We start from the raw sequence: 14635 nt of genomic DNA on the forward strand, positions 1-14635 counted from the left end.
AGTAGCATACAGCGAAAAACCGCTTAATTGATTAACCAGCTGGGTAATTGTATGGCCACCGGACCTCCTTGATCCTCGCTGCGCTCAAAAAGAATACATTTATGCTTTATGATCATAGGGCTAAAGGGGTCACAGGCCTATATATTTGTTATTTTTCGGGGAGAACAATTACGAGCGCAAGTAATGATATAATGCGCGTATGCGGACAGTCCCGGGTGCCATTTTTTTTTAGAGCCCAACAACGAGGGACCATTAATGATTCTAAAAGGTAGAGAGTCAATGGTCTAAATACATAACATTGTAAGCCCTATACCCGAATATGCGGCTGTAAATTATTATTATACAGTATTTATATAGCACCAAAAGGTTTGCTCAGCGCTGTACAATATAGTGGTGGGACAGAACATGAGACAATACAGTAACAAAAAAAAATACACGAGGGGTTCGAAAGCCCTGCTCTTTCGAGCTTACAATCTAGGATATATATATTATTATTTTACAATATTTATAGATTTATTATCTTCATATTTATAATATCTTGGTTAAGGCATTATAGGCAACAAATCTAAATAGAAATATTTATAATGAGCCATAATATTTTCATTATGTAGTACAGTGTGCAATACACTGTGTTTGTCCCCAGCGTTCCAGTTTTATGAAAAAAGATGTCCTGTCTTAGTCATTTAGTCCTAGGGCTTAGGGAAAATAGCGCCGGTCCTTGCGTGCATGCGCACTACATGATATGCCCGGACGTATGGATTTTGTGATCATACATATTCAAACATCTGATTATTTACAGCCGCATATTCGGCTATAGGGCTTACAATGTTATGTATTTAGACCATTGACTCTCTACCTTTTAAGAATCATTAATGGTCCCTCGTTGTTGGGCTCTAAAAAAACGGCGCCCGGGACTGTCCACATAAGCGCATTTTATCATTACTTGCGCTCGTAATTGTTCTCCCCGGAAAATAACATAAATATATATTTTGTTTGCTCCACGTCGAGCACTTAATCCCCTATGATCCATTTGTGACCATCCCTAAGGCCCAGAGGAGAGGGATACAATTTGCTGATCCCCACTGCAGCCCATAACTAGAAAAGATCTTTATAGGCGTCATCCCAACACAGAGGGAGAGTATCCAGTGTGAGCTGCACCTTTTTCCAGGATAAGAGGGGACCTCTGGTTGATCATTGCGCTTACCTATTGCGCATCTGGTGAGTGCGCAATTTTAATACTTCCTGCATGACACCAAGTTTTATGCCTTGATGGGAATATTGGAGTCACCTGCCCGTTTATATCTTTCTTAAAGTATCAGAGAACTGTCATATAATATATATTTTTTTTGGACTTTATCATTACTGTTTTATCATATTTTACTGGTTATGAATTTATGGTGAGCCTCAGGCATATCTTCATATATAAATAATTACTAATTGCTTGTTCTCATTGCATGATTGTTCGATGGTCAGGAGGAGAAGTTTCCTTTTGTGTTCATTTCTTCATTTTGTATAAATTTGTCCTGAGCCACATATTTTTTGGCTATGAGTAAGGCTTGTTGCCGAAACGCGTTAGCCATTTTATTGTACTAATATTACTATACTAATATTCGGGAAGACGAGTAGCCCGCTCTTCAAGTTGTTATTTACAGGCCTGTGAGGTGTGTGTCTGAGCTGGCAGCCTTATTCTACAATGAACCCTTTCTGGTCTTGAAGAAGGACTAGTATTAGGACCCTAAACATCCTGTCTAGCCAAGGTAGTTTCTGGCTTTTCACCTCAACCAGGACTATGTTTTTTTGGCCCTCTGTCTGGCCCCAGTTCACCAGAAGCAGATTCCCTCTATTGCCTAGATGTAGTATGGGCTGTAAGAGTCTCTAAGACATTGCTTAGACAGACCGATTCCCCTTTTGTCATTCCAGATGGTCCCTATAACGGTGCATCAGCTACTCACTCCATCATCACTTTGTGACTCAGACAGATCATATCCAAGCTTATGGTCTTAAGGATCAGGTTCCACTCTTTTCTTTTAATGTGCACTCTACTAGCTCTTTGAGCACCTCTTGGGCTTTTCAACTTCAAACAACTATTTCTCAGATTTGGAAGCCTGCCAACTGCTCTTCCTTTCACATTTTCTGTAAGTTCTACGAGCTGGATGTTTTAGCCTCATCTGATTGCAGCTTTGGGTGTAAGGTCCTTCTAGTGGTTCTCTGAGCTGCAGGCAGTCCCCAGTTTTCTGATGGCCCATTACTGCTTGTTTGCTTTGTTGCTCACCCCTCAGTTGGAGTGTCCCTCATTGGATGAGAAGGAAAATATAATTTTATAGTCACCATAAAATGCTTTTCTTGGAGTTCATTGAGGGATGCAAGCCCCACCCCTCTGTGCATATAATAATGCTCTCTGTACAGTTTTTCTACAAAACAGAAGCATGTTGGTAGTAGGAGGGATATTGTGGGCTGGCCTGTACATTTTTTTTCTGCCAGTGTCCAAATATCTTGTAGGCATGTGTCCCTCAATGGACTGCAAGAAAAAGATTTTAGGATGAGTACGAAAATACTTTTTTTCTAGTTTTAGGTAAATTAAAGTGGTTGTAAACTCTTACACATACCCAGTGAAGTGACTGGCCTCAGATGATACACATAAAGGAAACAAATCCTCCTACATAATTTGTACTTGTTTATCTGTAGGCTTCTCTACATCCATCCAAAGTCTAGAATTTATAAAGCTTATCTGAGCTGTCACAAAACAGGTGGGCAGAAAGCTGAAAATACACACTACAGAGTTCAGTGAGGAGAGCTCTAACAGCTGATTGAAGGGAAGGGATACACTCCCTTCACACATCACACAGGAACAGGATGTGTGCTAAAGGTCCCTCCCCATCCCCATTTTTCTATTGGTGTTAGGAAAACTTGTCAGAAGTGATTCATACTGATAGCAAAGGAACGAGGCAGCAGACAGAATGACGCTTAGTGCTCTGGATTGAGAAGAACACACTATAGAGAGATATCTATTGATCTGATTTCATCACTTTAAGTGCTTGTACATAAGTTGAGTCTATATTGCTGTCTGTTATTCCTAGGGAGAGACCGTGGTCATTTCTGTCCTAATGAGGAGTGAGCAGAAATCCAAAATGTTTTAGTTGTCAAAAAAGATTAGAGAGCATATCTCCTAACAGGAACATTTGTTCTAGTGACAACTGCAAAGAATGGCATTTCCCTTCACCTTGGACAGATTTTCTGTCATGTCCTGTTTTACTGGTAGAACAGAAAACGAGGGGAAAATCCCCAGTAAGGACAGAGGCATTGGTAAAAAAATCTTGAAGATACAAAACTGGAGCAAAAAGGGTTGGTTAGAGTTCCACCTAAAAGGGTATGGGATTCAGAATCAAGTCAAATCCTCCATGCTTTCAGGGAAAGGTATTTCCTCAGATTTTTTTTTTTTTGTAACTTCACTTGACTTTAGCGCATTTTCACACTGTCCATTTTTGTGCAACACAATTTGCTGTATGAAAATGTACATGTAGAAATTGTATTCTTTTGACAATGCACTGGAACACACATATACAGTGTTAGAAGCTTTCCTTAACCTAATATCTAATATCTTCTTATTAACAGTACTAACATATGTATGGATGAGTTGGATCTTAATAGAATAATTGAGTTATTATATTTATATTTGTTCTAGATTGGGAAAAGTAAGTAATTAGACTTCATAGTCTGTGAATATACATATGAACATATATCTTGGGTTTTTCCTTTACATTCAAGCCACATATGAGAGCAATTAGCTATACCTTCCCCCATCCTCCCCCATCTATGTAAGAGATAAAGTTACACTCAGACTTTGAGAGAAGTAGATTGGAGGTTTTGTTTTAATACCTCTGTTGGTGTAAATTATCTTAGTGGGACTACAAGAGAATACCAACCCACTTTTAGGAGATGGTGGGGGCTGGATTGCTCTTTTAAGAGCAGAACAAAGACTTTTTAAGAACACTTTGCTAGAAGCCTTGATGCGTTACACACTACACACACACACATATACATACATACAATCTTATTATCAAGAACTTAACTATATTTTTTGGACATTATTTAAACATTCTGTATGCCAATATTTTATTTCTAATTTTATGCAACGTTATTATTAAATCATCTTTTTGAGTTTATGCAAGAAGTGGAAGGACTTTCTATCTGAACATTTCTCATCAATACAAGTTAATAAAATATCGAGACAATACGATATTTTACAGTGGCAAGCCTCCAGTTCGATTTGTTTCCGATGATCGATTATTTTGGACTTTTTTCTCTTTCACCTTGATGAGAGGGAAGATGTTTGTAAGTCAACAAAATATGAAGTCAAGCTTTCAGGAGAAGTAAAAGTCTTCAACAGATGAATCGTCGGCATAATCGAGAACCTAAATGCAGAATTGGTGAGAATTTTGCACAATTGCAAGAAAACGCTGTTCCTTGGTGATGTAATTTCCCGCCAAGAGAGAAAAGACGCGTTATGTAAAGAAAGACCTTCTTAATCGGTAAGTAATGGATTTTATTGATGAATTATCTAGAGAGAGTAAGTTAGAATTCAAGAATCTGTCTACATTTGTTAAAGATGATGAACTTTGGCGGTACATGTATAATGAGTGCTTACAGGCTAATATTAAGATAGAAAAATCTAAGTTTTCCTTTAAGAAACTGAGCAAACAAGTTAGAAATGTAATGAAGTTAGTTAATGTTTTTAACGCCATGATTTTTGATGTTCCTAAGACTGCTGCTTGTGTAATGAAGCAAGATCAGAGCAGTATATGTGCTAATTGCCAGACTTTGACTGAGCAAATAGACGATCTGCAAAGTGCAATTCAAACAAAAGACATTCAGTTATCTGACTTGCAAGATGATGTAAAAAGAATTTGTGTGAATACCAAGGCAGAGAAACAAAAATCTTTTGTACCAGAGATCCAGTCTGTAGAAGGAGACCCTATAGATCAGGAAGAAATGTTTAAGAGAAAATTAAGGGATAAAGCTGCAGAACTTAATCTTAAAATCTTTGATCAGCTCATGAAAATTTTGAAGGATATGCCAGCCTATGATAAGGAAGCCGATGCTTTCCATAACATGGAGGTTTATGAAAATTTTTGTAATAATTTTTGTCTAAATCAGGAGAAAAGAAATTTTCTATTCTGTTTATGGCTCCCCAGCGTTATGGCACGTAGATTAATCAAAACGCCATATATTGAGGATGATGAGGAAATGCATAGCAATGCATCAGACCGACTGCGTCAATTATTGATATTTACTACTGGAGAGGAAACTCCTTCTTTGGAAATCTTAGACTCCTTAAGAGCTACGATTAATGATGATCCTTTTGATTTTAAAAATAAATTTTCTAAAGTATACAAAATGATATTTAATTTAGACAATGAGACTCCTTCTATGGTAAATGCTTTTGTTAAAAAATTCAAGTATCTTGCCCCAGCATCTTTTATTATTGCTACTGGAAAAAATGATTTAGATCACGCAGCCAAAGTTATAGATACAGTTAGGAGACAACTTAAATTAAATAATCAGAAGAAGGAAAGTTTAATTGTTCAAAATGGAGAACAGAGAGAGACCATGTGCTTAGCCACACCCAGTTATGATGATGAACACGTCACAGGCAGGACGAGAGTCTCAGAGCAGACAGGAAATACTATTTGTTTCTATTGTAAACGATTTGGTCATTTGAAAAGAGATTGTATTCATTATAAATTAGATTTACAAAGAAAAACATTGGAATTAGAAGATGAAAATATAATTTCTGAACAATCTGCTCCTCCATGTTCCAACAATAGTCTGTCTGAGTTGCCTTATGCCTCAGAAGTTAAAAAGATCAGTTCACTGAGAGTCAACAACAGCTTAAATAATATGGTAAACAGTGCTATTGTCATTAATAGGAGTGGTTTATTGCCATTGCCGAAATTTAAATCAGGATCAAATCGAGATTCTTCTTCCTTACCGTTGGAATATGTTGCTCCAAATTTATTGGATGAAAGTGGAAGGCCCAAATCAACATTAATTGATTCTTCCATGTACTGTAATGTTGGAAGTATTTGTACAGCAACTGCTGACATGTCTTCAGATCATAAATGGCCACATACAGGAACCAATCTTGAATTGGGACAATTGGTTAGATCACATAAAGATCTTTGGAGTCAAAGCAAAAATGATGTAGGTTTGTGTAAAGATTTTGAAGTTGACATTAAAGGTAGAGACCCTAAGCCTCAACCTCAATACAAATTGCCATTAGAATCAATTAATCCAATTTCTTCCATTATACAGGAGTTTTTACAGCAAGGAATTTTAAAGAAAGTACAATCAGTGGTGAATAATTGTATTTGGCCTATCAAAGCTCATAATTCATATTCTTTATCAGTTGACTTCAGGACATTGAACAAATGCATCACAAATAACAAATCTATTGTTCCTGATTGTAACATAATGTCACATCTGGATGCCAAGGCCAAAATATTCTCTGTACTTGAAATCGCCAATAGCCATTTGTCAGTACCCTTAGCTAAGAGTTGTCAATATAAACTTGCCTTTAGCTTCAACAAAGAAACGTATACATTCACAAGATTAGCCCCAGGCTTAGATGTAAGTGATGGAATTGTTCATGATTATTTGGGAAAAATATTATCTAAATTCTCTAGGCCAGAATGTATTGTCCAGCATGTAGACAAGCTTCTCTTGTCTACACAAAATATAACTGAACATATCACTCTTTTGTCTGAAATATTTACGTTGTTACAAACAGCAGGATTGAAATTGAATACAGAGAAAGTTCAGTTGATGAAAAGACAGGTGGAATTCCTTCATATGCAAATTAGTCATGGACAGAGACAGTTGTTGCAAGAAAAAGTTAGAACTATTTCTGCTTATCCAATTCCAACAAATCGCAAGGCTTTGCATCAGTTTTTGAGTGAAGTAAATCATTGTAAAGATTTTATACCCAATTTTGCAGAGAAGTCTAGATCATTATTTGATCGTTTGAGACAAAAATATGGAGTATTTGATCAATGGGATCAAACTGAGAAAGAAGCTTTTGAACTATTGAAATGGGATTTGCAGAATGCTACTACATTAAATACTGTTGAGTTTTGTAGTAAAATTCCTTTTGTTTTAGAAACCAATGTTTCCAATAATGCAATCTCAGCAACTTTGTCACAATTAAAAGAAGGTAATCAGAAAATAATAGGTTTCTTCTCAAGAACTTTGACAAATATGGAGAAAAACTTTGATGCACATATGAAAAAATTGTTGTGTTTTCTTTGCAGTCAAGGTAACTGAAAACATTGTTAAATCAAGTAAAATCATATTACAGACACCTGATTCATCACTGAAACTCCTAGAGGAAGATGGTTCAACAGAAAATTATCGTGAAAATTATTCTATATGGTACAAAACACTGTCATCCAAACACATTCAGATAGATGTAACAAAAAGACATTTTCAGGAAAACATACCAACACATGTTTGTACAGCTGTAAGTGAGAAGTTTGTACCTCATGTTTTCAACATAGGAACTGAGAAAAGTTTGAAACCAGTATGTATTACTGCAGATCAGTCTTACACTACAAGAAGTAAGCCAACACAAAAAACAGCTACGCATATTTCCAATTTTATAGAGATAAGAACAAAGGCATAATCCTTTGTCATCTCTGGGTTGATACAAAACCTTTCTTTGGTTTTGAAACCAAGGTTTTGATTCATGACCAATAATGGAGATGTAGCGTCCTGTTATATTTATTTTTGTTTATTTCAGGTACTTATTTAGCGTCGTCAATTTACGTAGTGCTTTTTACATATATATTGTACATTCACATCAGTCCCTAACCCTCAAGGGGTGTATAATCTAAGCTCCCTAACTCACAGTCATACATACACATACTAAGGCCAATTTAGATAGGAGCCAATTCTCCTACCAACATGACTTTGGAGTGTGGAAGGAAACCGGAGTACCTGGAGGAAACCCACGCAGGCACAGGGAGAACATGTAAGCTCCAGGCAGGTGGTGCCGTGGTTGGGATTTGAACCAGCAACTCTAGTACTGTTAGGCGGAAGTGCCCACATTCTAAAATAGAACACTACAAATCAATAAGAAGTGTTATAATCAAAATATGTCTTCTATGTCATGACTAGAAATGTTTGTGATTGTGATATGTAATATTAACAGATAAATGTAAGAGGATTAATCCATGTAAAATTATCAATGCCAAAATAATGATACTGCATTTCTGTTACAGGAAATGACCTAAGAGTAACTGTTAAAAGAAGAAAATTCAAATATTTCTAAACCTTTCAGATGATAATACATTTTCCAAGAAGGAAATGTATTCTGGAAGAAGCTTTGCAACAAGAATTTCATTCATCATAGTTTTTGTTGTTCTTTTTATGTTCAATAAAGTTATTTTAACTTTACAGAGCGCTAGAAGAAGACAAGACATCTCAAAGCATCTCATAGAGGATAAAACAATTGACTTTTGACTACTGATGAAATCATTCATTCATCAGATATATTGTTTTTTTGTGTGTACATTTTATTTTGACATGATATGTTTACCATATCAAGATGAGATCAGTTTTCACATGAACATTTGCAATCACACACTATGTATTTTCAGAAGTGAAAGGGTTAAACTTTTGTTACAACAGAGTCACTCTACTTAGTTAGAATATCTGCTGTTAATTAAGCTAGAGATAAGTTTTTCTAAGGTACATATAGAAAAACTTAGGCAAGCTTTACATTGTTATATGTATGTTTTAAAAATCATTTGATATACATGTATGGATTGAAGCTAGGGAACATATGTTATGTTTAAATGTTGATAAGGTAATTTGAAAAATGTATGGATTATAGAACTGTGTGTGTCAGGGATCCCCTCGATCCCCGCCGCGATGGTCCCGGCGCAGGCGCAGTATGCCGCCCTGTGCAGGGACTCGAGCACTGGGTCCGGGCCGGCCGCGGCGTTCGAGTTCGCGCATGCACAGTAGAAGCCGCGGCCGCCCGCTGGGCACCAATGGCAGCGCAGGGCGGGATATTTAAACGACCCTGAGCTGTCATTCAGTGCCTTCTGGTCTTACCTGTATCCTGTATCCGTGAACCTGTGTATTGTAAGTTGCTGACCCGGATTGTACCTGACCTTGCTGTATTTCTCCTGCCCAGACCCTTGCTTTGCCTGACCTCTCTCCTGAATGCCCCCTATTGGATTTGACCTGCTGTTGCTGACCTGGCGTGTGACCCGACTATTCTATGCCCGCTGCCTTGTACCTTGCCGTCCTCTCTGTTACCGACCCAGCCCGTCTGACCTTGCTCATCCATCCATCCATCCCGTGCAGTGGGGTCTGCTGACCTCCTCATATCAGACTCTTCCCCGTGGGAGCCCTTGGCGCTTACCACTACCACTGACGGACGCACCCAGTAGCCACGACCTGGTCTCAGGGGGCTCCAAGTCCATCCCCACCATCAGGGGCCCTGGTGAACAAGCACCCTGGGACTTAGACTCCGTGCGCTGGGGACGCCTACTCAGTGGAGTGCTAGTGGTACCGCCAGGCGGTCCCTTACAGTGTGCTACACACATTTTGGAGGGAAAATATGAAACATCTATTTTTTTAAGTGACATACATACTTTAAAGTATTGTACTATAATGTTACAGTTATACATTTATTAAGGGGATGAATTATTTGGTAAAAGGAAAATAATAAGGGTAAAAATATTTTTATGTGATACATAACAAAAGGTTTATCAAAGAATTTGTTTTCCCATTATAGAATCAAATTGAAGATATGTTCAGATCAATTATCTTAAGATCCAAAAACGCATGAATGGATACGAAAGTGACGAGAATGTGTATAAATGGATTAAGATAAGGAAAATGATTAAGATTCGATAAAATCGATCATTTTGAGAGGGAAATGTTAGAAGCTTTCCTTAACCTAATATCTAATATCTTCTTATTAACAGTACTAACATATGTATGGATGAGTTGGATCTTAATAGAATAATTGAGTTATTATATTTATATTTGTTCTAGATTGGGAAAAGTAAGTAAGTAGACTTCATAGTCTGTGAATATACATATGAACATATATCTTGGGTTTTTCCTTTACATTCAAGCCACATATGAGAGCAATTAGCTATACCTTCCCCCATCCTCCCCCATCTATGTAAGAGATAAAGTTACACTCAGACTTTGAGAGAAGTAGATTGGAGGTTTTGTTTTAATACCTCTGTTGGTGTAAATTATCTTAGTGGGACTACAAGAGAATACCAACCCACTTTTAGGAGATGGTGGGGGCTGGATTGCTCTTTTAAGAGCAGAACAAAGACTTTTTAAGAACACTTTGCTAGAAGCCTTGATGCGTTACACACTACACACACACACATATACATATATACAATCTTATTATCAAGAACTTAACTATATTTTTTGGACATTATTTAAACATTCTGTATGCCAATATTTTATTTCTAATTTTATGCAACGTTATTATTAAATCATCTTTTTGAGTTTATGCAAGAAGTGGAAGGACTTTCTATCTGAACATTTCTCATCAATACAAGTTAATAAAATATCGAGACAATACGATATTTTACATACAGTGCATTACCATAATATGCCTTGTGATGTGAGTGAGCCTTAGGATGCAACAGAATAGGAATAGATATTGCTGCTTTTGCCAAACGGAAACAAAGCCAGGAATGCATAAGAATACATGCATCTGAACAATGCTCCATAACAATCTATAAATACCACCGCACAATAGGTCTAAAGGAAAGTATGGTAGTACATGTTAATGCATGCCGTGTCACCGCTTTGTTAAGAATGAATTTAAAAAAAATGTATGTCTTTTTTTTTGGTCCTGGCTTCTTTATAATTTTGTCACTAGGGGTCACTGTTCTACTGCAATTCATAGATATTGCTTTTTTTTCAGGTTTTTTATTTTTTCTTAGGGCAGATTCAAGATAAATGGGGATAAAAAGAATTCCTGTTATTTCACATCATTATTTGAAATTTCAACATTGTACACTGTGAATACAAAAACATTGGTCTCCCTTTGTTGCATGAAAAGAATAAAATTACATTAGAAAACTGTAGATGTAAAACAAGGTGGCAAGTGTTTTGTTTGTGAGCCGAGCTCCCTGCTGTCTTAGCTAATGTTCTAAGTCTCTTGCAGAGCTTATCGTTTAGTTCCTGTAAGCAGTAATAAAAAAGTATTGCTGTAGGCCAGTGTTCCAGTGTATTCCCCCTTCATGAAGCCAAATGTTTGCCAAATATCCTTTTGTTTCTGTCACCTCAATTACCAGCAGAGTATGTACTTTTATTTCTAGTTCTTATAAACGAGTATTACCAAATGGTTTGTTTTAAACTAAAGGCAAAACATTTTTGTAGTTTTGGACAGAGTGACAAGGGGTTAGAACACCTTTCAGGCTTTTATTGATCCTGTGTTCCCATTAGGGAGATTCATCCTCTCTATTTTGTCATGATCACCAAAAGTGAAAGAAAATTCCAATTTTTGGGTTGTCCCCAAAACCGTAATATGGGGGACATCTTCCCATGGGGATACTAGTTCTAGTAACAACCTGGGATTCCCTCACTTTGGGAGGGATTTCCTCTTGTTTCCTCTTTTGGCTATGGGACAAGAAGTGAAGCTTCCCTATAGGACACAGATTATAACCATCCCTTATTCTATTCAAAATTAAAACAAAAAAGTTTGTCCCTAGTTCTACTTTAACCATTTCCCGCTACCCTATAGCAGAAATACTGCTACAGGGCGGCAGGGGTGCACAAAACTACATATATATATACGTGGTTTTGTGCGCCCCCTACCCGTGTTGCCATTTGCGGCCGCGGCTGTCAATCCCCGGGTACCGGCTGGTGATTACCCGCTGGCGTCCGGTGATTACCGAGGATCTCCGACGGGGAGGAGGGCTGCTTTGTTTACTAACAGTTCTCCTCCTTGTCGGCTCGGGCACACTGCTTTGGATGGCTGTGCACAGCACAGCCATCCAGAACAGTGTGCTTACAATGAAGCACCAACACACTGCCCCCTAGTAAAACACTCTCTGCACACAGTTAACCCTTTGATCGCCCCTCATGTTATACCCTTCCTGACCAGTGCCATTAATACAGGGTCAGTGCTTTTTTTTTTTTTTTAGCACTGATCACTGTATTGGTGTCACTGGGGATGTCAGTGATACCAATTCAGTTCCCCCCAGTGTCAGCCCGCCGCAGTCCCACAGTGCCACTACAAGTCGCTGATCACCACTATTACTAGTAGGGAAAAAAAAATCCAGTATGTATACCGCCATTTGTAAACACTATAACTTTCATGTAAACCAATTAATTTACACGTATTAGGATTTTTTTTTTTTTTTTTTTTTTTAGCAAAGACATGTCGCAGAATACATTTTGCCCTAAATTTATGAAGAAATTAGATTTTTTTTTAATTTTTTTACTTGATATGTTTTATAGCAAACAGTCAAAAATATAGTTTTTGTTCTCAAAATTGTCGGTCTTTTTTCTTTTTTATAGCACAAAAAATAAAAAAACACACAGGAGATCAAATGCCACCAAAAGAAATCTCAATTTGTGGGAAAAAAAGGACTTAAATGTCATTTGGGTGCAGTGTTGCATGACTGCGCAATTGTCAGTTAAAGTAACGCAGCGCCATAATGCAAAAAATTGGCCTGGTCAGGAAGGGGGGTCAATCCTCAGGAGGGCAAGTGGTTAAAGGAGAAGTACAGCAAAAACTCTTTTGGCTGTATTTCTCCTGTGGACCACAGGAGTGAAGTTCGTTCTGCACTCCTGTGACCCTGTTTCAGCCAACAGCGGTTGTAATCCACCTCAGAATCTGGAGCGGCACCTGGCTGAGAGCCGGAGTCAGCTGCTCCCTCCCCTTCCACAGGCCAGAGCTCCAGTGAGTACTGATGAGGGCAGAGCAGAGAGCAGTGACTGACAATCCCGCTCTCTGCTCAGAGCGGTTGTGAGAACTCAGCGATCAGCAGTCATATGATCACCCTTAGAGCCAGAGGGGGACAATACACCTAGGTAAGTATGTTTTGGGAAAAAAAAACACAAACCCCTACTTCTCTTTCAAAGAAAATTGGTCATGGAAAAAATATGTGGCGTGTCTTCACCTGCCTACTTTTGAAACTGCTGGTTGTTTGGCTGTTGTGCTGGCTCCCTGGCTATTTCCTGAGTCACTGACCTTGAACAAGTAAGGAAACAAGGATTTCTGATCTTTTATATGTGCATACTTCAAAGCCCTATTTACAGCTATCTGTTTTTGTTCCTTCTGTTAGTGTGTCTTAGTGCATTGGAGAGCCATTCATTTTCAGTGGCACCCCATGCACTAAGGAAATGTACAGCAACCCATTACTGTGCCTTGTGGTGCGCTGCACTGGAAAAAATGCTGCGTGTCTCTTTTTTTAGACATTTTACATTTGTTAGCTCATTAATTGGAAAATACTTTTTTACTGCAATATACAATACACATACAAAATATCACTGAGCATCTACACACGTACACCTGAATGCCGACATGTAATGTACTATTTGGATTGGGATTTTTCAGGCATTCCAACTGTAGCACTACCCCCTTAGGAGTTGCTGAATTGTTTTTGGGTTCCCTGTGGATCTGGACCCTACTCTGAAAGCCCGAACTCTGCTGACACCACAGTACACAATGAACTGAAATAAATCACCACCAGAAAGCGAATTCACACACGGATTGAAGTAAACTAGTAGGAGATTTATAGCAAACTTCAGTATGGCTTTGTTACAGCATAAACAGAATGGAATGTGTAAAATCTATTGTTACTTGTGTCAATTTAAACAAACAAACAAACAAACAATGTTCTTTAAAGGCAATGAAGAGTCTTCTACACGCGTGATGGGGCCCAGTTGGTGCACAGTGAAGAGCAGCGTGGACTGTAACTCTCTGCGGAACAGTGTAATAAAGAGAAGGAAGAATAACACTCCCCTTGCAAGCAGTAATTTTACAGATGTAATGTTCTTTAACCTCCCTGGCGGTTTTCCCGAGTGTAGCTCGGGGTAGAATTTCTATACCACAAGCGGTAACCCCGAGCTACACTCGGGCTTATCATGCGGCGCTGCTCTGGGGGTCCCTGCAGCACTTACCTTGTCCTTCGTTCCCACGATGTTTCCCCTGCAGCGTCCCCGGCCATCTCCTCTGGCATCCGGCTTCTGTGTTCCGGTCCCCGTGACGTCGGGACGTACGGGCGCCGCCGGCGGCGGGAAATTTGAAAAATTTTAAAAATGTCATTTTTTTTTTTTTCAATTTTAAATAGTAAAACATTGCTGTTTCATCCCATTTCACATACATATTGTCCCTAGTGCTTTGTCCTGTGCCCTGCCTGCATTTTGTCTGTTCTTTCGGCCTGGAAACTTAGAAAAGTCCATGGCGTCCAAAAAGCGTCCCTTTACGTCAAAAGCGGTTTTAGACCGGCTAGAGAACAGCGATAGTAAATCAGAACCACTTACAGAATTGAGTGATATTGATTTGTGGGGAAATTTTCCTAAAAATTACAGCCTACAATAAAAAACTATTTCCATGCGAAAAAATGGTACCGCTTTCAGC

This window comes from Staurois parvus, unplaced genomic scaffold (assembly GCF_062004578.1).
Source record: "Staurois parvus isolate SC_StPar_1 unplaced genomic scaffold, SC_StPar_1.0 ptg000414l, whole genome shotgun sequence".
Taxonomy (NCBI): Eukaryota; Metazoa; Chordata; class Amphibia; order Anura; family Ranidae; genus Staurois; species Staurois parvus.